Below are 11408 nucleotides of genomic sequence, written 5' to 3'. Positions count from 1 at the left end.
TTTTTGTCTTAATGTGACACATTCTGGATACATATGACTGTCAAAATCAAAAACTGCACATGCCTTACCAAAAGAGCACGAGAGCTGTTTTGGTAATTGGTGTGGATTTAACAACACATCTCATTGACTGATTTTTGAAATAAAGGCTAAAGCAAATTGAAAAACATGTTTGTGAACATGACAATCTGACTTCAGGTTCCTCACAGTAAGCAAATAGTTAACACACTAAATTGTTTGCAAAATTACAAAAACTGTTGGTAGCCCATTTTTGTTTGTTTTGTTATTTGTGTTTGGTTGGTTTTGGATTTTTGTTTTTTTGTCATTCAAAGACTTTAGAGTCCAGAATCTTTCTCAGGTAGCAACAGGTCTCCAGCTGTACTTGTTTTGTTCCAAGTTGAAGAAGCTAAACCTCAATAATGATCTAAACTGCAGCTCCAGAAAGTAAGAAATAATGCCCAAGTTAGTGGAAGTGCTACAAAAACAAACCCCTTCAGATCATTTAGACTAGAAAAATATCAATAAACAAATCACCATCTGAATGGGATATTTTAATGGAACAGGACAGAGTGTAGCGACAGTACACTCATTCTCTCTGCCAACCAGCAATGTCAGTTTATTTACTATGAAATCACTTTCCAAAAAAAATAATCAGTTTTAAGTCCTAATAAACAAGCATTAATTGGAAATGCTCATCTTGTATTTATTATTTTTGTTGTAAGCAGGACTTGTTTTGCTTTTTTAATAATTTTTTTAATCTCACCGTGATCTACATGCATTGGGCATTCATTTTTTTTTGCTTTTTTTAAAGAATTTAATTGGTTTATCCTTGACAGGAAGTCTAATTTATACTAAGCCACTTTTATTCACTGTAATGTACATTACAGCTCAGTAATGTAGTCAGCCATATTTGTTCCATATTAATGCCTCATTTATTTATTCAGATTGTATTCCTTTGTTTTTGTTTTTTACCAAAACAATACAAAAAATAAATAATCTGTCCTACTTGACTTAAATAATCAACAAAACAAGACATTCATTGCTTTACTAGCTCCTTTCAGCCAGCCACATTCCTCTCTACTTTGAGTAATAAGAGTTTGTAATAAGTGTGGAGGTAATTCACCAAAAAAAGGGCAACTGTGAGACAGAAAAAAACCTAGTGGCAAGCAGTAATTAAATTGCTCCTCAACCCCACATTACTGGTAGAAACGAGTGACATAAGAAAAGCAAAAGATGATGACAAATGATTAACAAACAGGCCCACTCACTTCAAACATGTCTGAGTATTCCCACCCCAGCCCCCCTCCCAATTCTTGGCATGAAGGATTTAAAACTCCCTCTAACAACCACACATCAAATTTCAACATATCAAAGCTTGACATTGTAGGAGGAAGCTCTTGATGACTTCATTCTTTTCTTATTTTGGCTGTACAACACATCACATGGAGACCGATAACAGACACGTGCACACTGGCTGTAAATAAATGAATTTGGTCAAACATTTAATAATTACAGACTAGAAAAAGAATCAGCATGCAACAATATAAACATTAGAAACATGCCACAACTTCCACCAAAGTGAAATCAGTGTTTCTCGATCTTTACCACTACAATTGTTCATAAACAGGAATTGCAATTAATGGAACTGCTGCCAAAACAGATCAATATCCACACTGCAATGGAGCTTGAACTAATTAGCACATGTTTTCCACTGAACAATTTTTCATTGCAACAAGCAGAATGGTCAATACATTTATACCCTGTACATATGGATGATTCTGGTGCTGTAAATTGATTAGCCATGAACTGTAAATATGAATCAGTTTATTTTAAATACTTAAATGCTGCAAACAGCAATTGGGGAGGGGATGCGGGGGAGTAAGAGGCAGTTAAACTGCGGGATAGCTTTTTCATATATCGAGATCTTCTGATATAATTATTTTATTAAATTTTTACATTCTATTGGTGATATAATGTGTTTGAAATAGCAGTGGGATGACTCAATAAGAACAACGTGAATAATCCTGAATATCAATGCTTTCTGTGGCGCTTAATTGGCATGGTGACTAGAGACATTGATTAAGCTTTAATAGCTAATGATTCTGTCAAGTACTTCACTAGTGACTGAACTAAGTTTGATTTATCAGAAGGTGAATCAGGAAAGGATGCCTAAAGGATTCCATAAAGGACTGTGTATATCTATGATGGATGCAATTGTGCTGAAGCAGTACAAAAAGGAACATGTAAAGCAGCTAGATTGTACCTGTTCAGATTATAGTGAAAAAATCTGTGGTCTAGCTGGAGTCTCCCATAACCTTCATGTATCCATTTGGGATCCACCTGTTTAGTCTGTAGTAGTGTGCGCTGCAGTCCGATAGAATCGGTGCTGGTGATATCTCACTCTGCTGTACGGCTAAACCTGCAATCAGGACATTGGCAGGATAATTAGTAGCAGTTAGCATGGGACATAGTGCTTTGAAGAAATTTGGGAAGCACCACACATGAGGCACTGGCCACACCTAGGGTCCTCTGAGATGGTTGCTAAGCAATAACAGAAGGTTAAATCCACTGCACTCACAAAGCATTTTGAACTAACAGCAAAGAAAGAAGAGCAGATCTTTACTCACTGGGTGCCTTCTCTATTGTGGAGCAATAAGAGCAAATGAATGGTATATCCTTTGTAATTAACATTTCTTTAACCTCATACCTAACAAAAATTATGACCATGTTTTAGCATATGTAGTGCAAATGCTCAAATCATAAGTGGATGTCAAATGGTATGTTTGTAATTATCACATACTTTGATATTATTTTGTACTCATTTTTTTTTTCCAAAAAGCAAATATGAATTAACCAAAATGAAGTAGTTAAGTGTCATGCAAACAGAATTTCACTGAAAAAGTACTGTAGTAATGAATGCAGTAACAAAATATGGAGGACAACTAGTGTAGCAGCCAGTCCAGACTTTGCTGCTGTACTTACAGTAAGCTGCATAGTAACCTTTGCATTGACTTGTTTAGCTCATTTGACATTACAGGACAAATGCTGGAAACCACTTCTGTGGCACACACATTCTCCCTTCTTGTTTGATTTTACAACAAGCCTGACATCTGAAAAGACTTGTAGGTTATATTGATCAAACACTTCATACAACACTGGTTAAAACTTTTTGTGCTTTTATTTTCTCATAAAATAAAATATAGAAACATGTTGCTTGTGGTAACCTTATTGAAACTTATTGTGATTTATTTTGCTTATCTTAGTCCTGAATTAAGATGAAAGTCATGGGTTGTTGTTATGGAAGAGCATTTCCTTTGCTGTTCTATACCACAAAGTCATGTTTAATAAGAAACTTAAAAATTCCTAGTACCCTCTGACCAATTGACAGAGTGACTTTCTAGGTTGGCTTCTGATTTCTCTTTTTCTCCCTCTCTATTATTTATTCCCCAGTCAGCTCTTCCGGCTTACTTCTTCTCAGAAAGTTTGTTACAAGTTTTTTTTTCCCCTTCCCACTTCATCTCTCTTTCTACCGTTTGCCTCCGCCAGTAATAATTCTGCCAGACACAATTTTTAATGCATCTGGGAAAAGCGTGGTAAAATTTTAGAGATAATGGCTACTGGTGCTGGTGTAGTCAAACCCTGCATGCATAATCCCCCCAAAGGTGTGTTTACAAAATCCCTGCAAAATATTATACATGTTCAAGCCTGCCATTGCAGATTTTTTTTAATCATCCTGTAGTGGCACAACAAAAAAACAAAATCAACAAATCCTTAAAGAAATATGGAACACTGCAAAACTAAAACCAGTAACAGAATGTAACCAGGTTAGATTATATTACTGACATATTTAAATGAAGCACACAACGCCTTGTGTAAACAAAGACTGAACCATGATGGTGAGGTCTGAGATATCAAGTGGTCACAACATTTCATGTTGTTTATGTTTCACAAATTCATTATAAGAAATATAAGAATATTTAGTCACATTCAATATGTGACTAAATATATTGAATATTCATACAGCTGAACAAACCTGCTGCAACACTAATACCTGTTTTTGGATGCATTTCTCAACCCAGAATCACTCACAGCCCAACTGTAGAGTAGCATGGCAGCTTATTGTATTAGCAAAAAATCTTGTATGTATGTGTTAATTTATGATAGTGTGGCGAGACGAGGTTGGGATATAAAGTAAATACTCTTCAGTTTTAAAGAACGACAACGCCACCCTGGGAATTTCACCCAGAGAATACTGGAAATGACACTAAATCACCAAAAAGGCACTTAGGTTCGCTATACTCAGTCCAGAGACGAGGTTCAATGATCAACAAATTCACAATTTATTAATAATTATTTAAAACACCATATAAAAGCACAATCATAAATATTCAAGTACAAATATGCTTAAAAAGGTATTCAGAGCTGAGGCTTACCAGTGGAGGGGCAGGGATGCCACACACAACTAAAGAAAGAAAACACACCAAAACACAAGTGCAACACACTATCACACACTCACACTAATAAACTAGACAAGGCAGGTGTGTACACTCAAGGGATCCCACCACCAAGGCACCCTAGTCTCCTCCACGTCGGCACTCCGCATCTGAATAAAAAGAAACAAAGAAAATTTTAATATATTACAACAAACTAATGTGTAGCACCGGGGGATAACCCAACTGCAGGACCACACTGGTGATCTACAGCTAGAAAAAGGGCCTCCCACCAGTGGTGTAACAGAGAATCCAAACTACAAATCAAAAAGCAATAAAACAACATACAATCTGAATAAAACTCTAAAATCTGGAGCAAACGGAATCGCCGTACTGCTCCAACTTGCCGTCCACACGACGATAAGTAACAGTCAATCAATATGCACGCCAGCTGACTCCGATAACCGGCATGCATATGGCCGTTGTCCACGCCGACGTCCACTGTAAAAGCTGACAGCAGCAGGGAAAGAATTCTCACAACGGGAACAGACGGTAAAAGCACAGCAAGGCAAAACAGCAGCACTTCAGTTCGCGTAGCTTGGCGCAAAACTAAGGTCCACACTTCCAAGTAAGCCGGGTCATAGAACGTAAGCAGAATAGCTCAGAGGAGGCTTCTATAGCTACGACCAGCCGCGATGGAGACTTTAGAGGAGTAACCCACAAACGATCTCTACCACACCGAGGAAGTCAGGTGACCAAAAAGGAGATCACAGGCAAACGATCAGAGACACTCAAATGGCCACTATTTATACCAGCGCCCCCTAATGGGCCAGGCTGAAAGTGGGTTGGACCGAGGGATAACATTCATCCTGCCACATTCTACCCCTCCTTCTTGCATCGTCGCCCCGACGATGAATTACAAAGACACCCAGATTAGTCCCAAGGCCTAAAAAATGCAGAGACAGCATGTACCCTAGGCTCAGAAATAGAGTTAGCAGCCCCTTGTGCCACCTCCCCTGTTGGTCTTGGGAGATGATGGATGTTTGAATGCTGGCCAGCTGTGGACCGGGTTGTTTTTCGCACCACCACATTTCTTGTATCAGAACTCGTAGAGGGAGCAGGAAGAGAGCTAGATGGAACTGGTGCTACACTCGGAGTAACTGTACAAGTGGCTGGAACATCGGAAGTTCGGTCTTCTGGTGGAAGCAACAACTCAGGGCTACTTGGAATCACTGCCACTGGGCTGTAAGATGGTGAAACATTTACTTGAGGAGCTCCTATGCTCAGGAATAACAGGTCACTGTCACGTGATGAGTCATGTCCTGGTTCTGGGGAGGATATTTCTGGGCCATGTGAGCTACTGCTTGGAGCAGGCCCTTCTGATGGTGTAGCTGCCGTTACCACAGCCTTCAACAAGGTACGATGAACATGCTTCACACTGCTGGGATCATCTGCAGGTGCAATGGTATATACTGCCCCACCTCCTTTAGGTGCCTTCAGGATTCTATATACCACGGGTTTCCATCGATCTTGGATTTTACATCTCCCTCTTCCACTCAGATCGCGCAGGAACACCAACTGGCCATTGTTCAATGGTGCCTCTTTCACCTTTTTATCATGGTGCCTCTTTCTACGGTCGGCAGCCAATTGCAATCGTTCCTTGGCTCCTTCATGTACAACCTGTAGCCGGGCTTGATGCTCCTGAATCCACTCGTGCACATCTCCACTGATGGGGTCCAGTACTCTGCCCAACAGAAAGTCCACTGGCAACCTGGGTTCTTGCCCAAACATCAATAAGAATGGGGTTTCCCCAGTAGCCTGATGGGGAGTGGTATTATAACAGTAGAGTAACTGGGGCAAACATACATTCCAGTCTCTTTTTCTGGATACTGGCAGGGTCCGCAACAAATTGTGCAAAGTCCTATTAAAACGTTCACACTGACCATTTCCAGCCGGATGATAAGGAGTAGTGTGGGACTTCTCGATACCATAAAACCTGCAGAGCTGCTGGATCAGGGAGCTTTCAAAGTTACGACCCTGATCGGAATGGATACGCGCTGGTACACCAAACTTCGAAAACCACTCAGTCACGAGAACCTGGGCCACTGTAGCAGCACATTGGTCACGAGTGGGGACAGCCAATGTATACTTGCTGAAAACATCAGTCATCACCAAAACGTTCTCCAGCCCATTCCGGGAAGGTTCGAGCAAGGTGTAATCAATGGCCAAGATTTCATTTGGTTGAGAAGCCAACAAATGTCCCATGAAACTTTGAGCTGCTGGTTGGGTGTCTTTTGCAACTTGGCAACGTTCGCATCTCTGACACCAACGAGCTACCTCAGCAGACATACCTGGCCAATAGCACCGTGAGCGGAGAAGCGCTAGGGTCCTTTCCACACCTTGATGGCCGTGCTCCTGATGAACATGAGTCAACACCTGCTCAATTAGTGCACTAGGCAGCAAAAGCTGAAGTACCACCTCGGCACCGTCAGGACGATGAACCTGACGATACAGAACTCCTTCCCTTTCAATCAGACGATCCCATTGTCGTAGCAGCACCAGAGCAAGTGGAGCAAGCTGCTGCCGCTCCTCAAAGCTGGGTCGCTGCTTCCGTCTCCAGAACACCAAGATCTCCTTTATCACTGGGTCGACCTGTTGGAGGGCATGAAGATCAGGAGTAGTGAGATGGGGCAAAACCGTAATGGCAGCTTGTGATGCCTCAGCTGGTCCCAGCCGCAAGGCTTGTTGAAGAGGTCCAGGCAAGGCTGTACCAGGAACCATGGCTTTAATCTCCTGAGGATCAGGTGGATGCTGGCGAGATAAAGCGTCTGCGTTCTTATTACTCCTTCCTGACCTGTACTTTAAGTCGAAGTCGAACGAAGCGAGCTGAGCTGCCCAGTGCTGTTCAGTAGCCCCAAGTTTAGCAGAAGACAAGTGACTAAGAGGATTGTTGTCGGTGTAAACAATACACTTATGGCCCAACAAGTACTCTCTAAATTTCTCAGTCATGGCCCACTTAAGTGCCAAAAACTCCAGCTTCATTGAGCTATAATTTAGCATATTGCGCTCAGTGGGCCTCAAACCCCGACTGGCATAGGCTATTGGCCTCACCTTACCTCCCTGCTCCTGGGAAAGCACTGCCCCTAGGCCGGCATGGCTGGCATCCACTTCTAAAATAAAAGGCAAAGAGAAATCTGCATAAGCGAGCACTGGTGCTGTTGTCAGTTTAGTCTTTAATGCCTCAAAACTTTGAGCACACTCTGCAGTCCAGTTCTCCACGACACCATGCTCTGACCTCTTCTTTGATTTTCTGCCTCCCCACTCTGCCACCAGTCTATGCAGAGGTGCCGCCAACTTGGCAAAACCCTCTACAAAACGGCGATAATAGCTGGCAAACCCAAGAAAGGAGCGTAGTTCCGAGACAATCTTAGGAGGCTGCCAGTTAGCCACCACTTCCACCTTGCTAGGGTCCGTAGAGACACCTTGATCGGAGATGACATGGCCTAGGTAGCGAACCTCCCGCTGGAAAAAGGCACATTTGGCAAGCTTGGCTTTTAAACCTTCCTGCTGAAGCCGACCTAGCACCACATCCAGCCGCTCAAGATGTTGCGATACTGTTGATGAAAAGATTACAATGTCATCAAGATAGAGAAGCAGAGACTGGCACTGTTGATCACCGAAAAGGCGTTGCATTAGTCTCTGGAAGGTGCTAGGGGCATTACAGAGCCCAAATGGCATTCGGTTCCATTCAAATAGGCCGAAAGGAGTACAGAAGGCAGTCTTGGGCCTATCCTCTTCCGTAACTGGGACCTGATTATAGCCACTTGCTAAATCCATGGTGGAAAACCAACGGGCACCAGTCAGCGCATCTAAGGATTCTTCAATGCGCGGCAGGGGGAATGCATCTTTCCTTGTCTTGTTGTTCAGTTGCCGATAATCAACACACATGCGCAGGCTGCCATCCTTCTTCTTAACGAGCACAATGGGAGAAGCATAGGGGCTGCTACTCTCTCTAATCACCTCGGCCCCTAACAACTGGTTAATATGCTCTTTCACAACCTCGTACTCTGAAGGGGGGATGCGCCTGTAACGCTGCCGCACGGGGATATCGTCTAAGAGTGGAATGTCATGGGAGATCAAGTTAGTGCAACCCAAATCAGTATCATGAGCAGAAAAGACAGAGCTGTATTTCTTAAGGAGAGACCTCACCTGTCCCTGTTCCTCTGCTGACAGTTTAGACAAATCAATCCCTTCCATCTGATCCTGCACAGTAGGAGTGGCGGTATGAGATGCCATTGTGGCTACGTTAGGGGGTATTTCTGTCACACCAGCGGGCAAACTGACCACATGAACATCTTCCAGGGTCCCTATAACGGTCCTAGGGTAAAGCAAGACCGCCGTAGTCCCTACATTAACAACTGGTATGTATGCAGTATCTCTAACCACTCGAACCAATGCAGGGGACGCTAAAAGTCCAGCAGGCAAGTTAACATCAGTAGGTTCAAATAACACAGTGGCACCTGAATATTGCTCAGAACAGGTGGCGGCCACTACTTTCATTACACCACCCGGAATGCAACATGCTCGCTTACCCCTCACTCTCACATGGCCAGACAAATCCAGTGGGGCTCTTATACTAACGTCATGGCACTTTTGCAGCGCCTGCACAAGGGGTTTAGGGGCCTCTGTGACAAAGCCCAAACTAAACAATGCTTCACCGTGTTGCCCAAAAAGCTCGTGGTAACACTTCCGAATGACATTCATCCCCAATACACCCGGAACCGTGGAAGGTCCTGCACCTGGAGGATCTTTAACGACCAACACGCCACACTGTGGAAGAAACTTGTCACAGAGCTCTACACTTAGCTCGATATAGCCAAGGTAAGGAATGGACAACCCATTAGCCGCTTTAAGCTGCAACCAATGACAAGCTTGGAGACGCTCTTGACCCCAGGACTCAAAATGCTGGCGGAAAAAACTTTCAGTAATGGTAGAGACCATGGACCCTGTATCAACCAAACAAGGTACTTTTATACCGCCCATGTCCACGTCTATATGAGGACAGGATGAAATTAATTTCGAGACTGCCTCTGGACCATTAGAAACAACCCTTGAGCCAATAGACACCCCACCCGAACTGTGGCTCGGCAATACGGAGGGTGCTAGTTTTCCGAAGCCGTATTCAAAGGAGAGTGCCTGCGATTATGCAGAGGGGCCTGCGAAGGAGGCCGGGAACGAGGAACGCGTTCCCCATCACACTCCCGAGCAAAATGTCCAGGTTGCTGACAACGACGGCATATAATGGAGTCGCCCCGTCCTGAGCGGGGCATTCGATGGGGGCCCTGCAATCGAGCAATGCTCTGAGTGAGCTGATTAAGTTGCTCCTGCTGGCGCTTTAACAATTCCTTCATCTCGCTCATCTCAGACAAATGGGTAGACTGAGCTATTCCTGAGGGACCGCTATGGACCCCATACTGAATGCCATAAACAGAAGGGACAGAACTGCTTCTATGCCTAACGCCACTAGGCAACCCTTCACGTTCCCACCTAATAGCTTCCCCTCTAATCTCCAGCAATGTCAGTGTTGGCTGCCTCCTTACTAGCTGCTTTAACTCCCGCCGCAAGGTACTATCTAAGACCTGTTCAACAAATTGATCTCTTAATAAAACGTCAGCATTGGGCATGCCATTGGGGGCACTCGATTTAACTTTTTCCATAAGACCCAAGAGAGCGAGGGAAAACTCTTGCAGTGTCTCACTTTCCTGCTGTTTTCTAGAGAAGAAAGCTTCCTGCAATGCTACATAGGATTCTGAACAGCCATAAAGTTCTTGCAATATAGTAATTATCTTAGCAGGATCAGTCCTCTCTGCACTAGAGCGATATTTAATCTCCTCACGTGCTTCTCCTTCTAGGTGGTCAAACAGGAAAAATGCTTTATCAGCCAAAGACAAATGACGTGCTCTAGCACAACCTTCTATTTCCTCCAACCATTCATTCAACCCTATACCTGATTTTCCTCTAAACATAGGGCAGTTTCTGTCACGGGGCACAAAAACTAGTCTCTCTGCTACAGAGACACCAGCCGTTGGGGGGTTAACAGATGATGCAGTTGAAGTAGAAGGTGTAGCACTAGTACCTGACCCAACAGCCCTCTCCTGACGCAGCCTCTCATTGTCTGCTTTCAGCTGCGCGATCAAGTCCCTGAGTTCCTGTAACTCTTCCTCCATCTCTGTAACACAGCTGTGAAATCCCACACCAAAGTAGCTGCTGCTTTGCCTTTATTCTGTACAAAAATAATATAAAAAAAACAATTTACGTTACACCAAACAAAAAAAGAAGAACACACGTCTCTGTTTTAAAGAGTATATCCTGTCGACAACGCCAAGTTTGTGGCGAGACGAGGTTGGGATATAAAGTAAATACTCTTCAGTTTTAAAGAACGACAACGCCACCCTGGGAATTTCACCCAGAGAATACTGGAAATTACACTAAATCACCAAAAAGGCACTTAGGTTCGCTATACTCAGTCCAGAGACGAGGTTCAATGATCAACAAATTCACAATTTATTAATAATTATTTAAAACACCATATAAAAGCACAATCATAAATATTCAAGTACAAATATGCTTAAAAAGGTATTCAGAGCTGAGGCTTACCAGTGGAGGGGCAGGGATGCCACACACAACTAAAGAAAGAAAACACACCAAAACACAAGTGCAACACACTATCACACACTCACACTCATAAACTAGACAAGGCAGGTGTGTACACTCAAGGGATCCCACCACCAAGGCACCCTAGTCTCCTCCACGTCGGCACTCCGCATCTGAATAAAAAGAAACAAAGAAAATTTTAATATATTACAACAAACTAATGTGTAGCACCGGGGGATAACCCAACTGCAGGACCACACTGGTGATCTACAGCTAGAAAAAGGGCCTCCCACCAGTGGTGTAACAGAGAATCCAAACTACAAATCA

General features: G+C 43.3%; 1 long non-coding RNA gene across 1 annotated transcript; it reads right to left on the bottom strand.

Moving 5' to 3' along the window:
- Positions 1-4313: 4313 nt before the first annotated feature.
- Positions 4314-11172, bottom strand: LOC146704343 (uncharacterized). Its single transcript, XR_014921165.1, has 3 exons — positions 11085-11172; positions 10564-10710; positions 4314-4600 (listed from the first exon to the last, which is right to left on the bottom strand). It is a non-coding gene; the product is annotated as an uncharacterized LOC146704343 (long non-coding RNA).
- Between the last annotated feature and the right edge of the window lie 236 nt (positions 11173-11408).

This window comes from Copadichromis virginalis, linkage group LG7 (genome assembly GCF_057382275.1).
Source record: "Copadichromis virginalis isolate Kocher_CV1m ecotype Utaka linkage group LG7, C_Virginalis_male_GT1.1, whole genome shotgun sequence".
Lineage (NCBI taxonomy): Eukaryota > Metazoa > Chordata > Actinopteri > Cichliformes > Cichlidae > Copadichromis > Copadichromis virginalis.
This window is presented reverse-complemented; position numbering and strand designations above follow the sequence as displayed.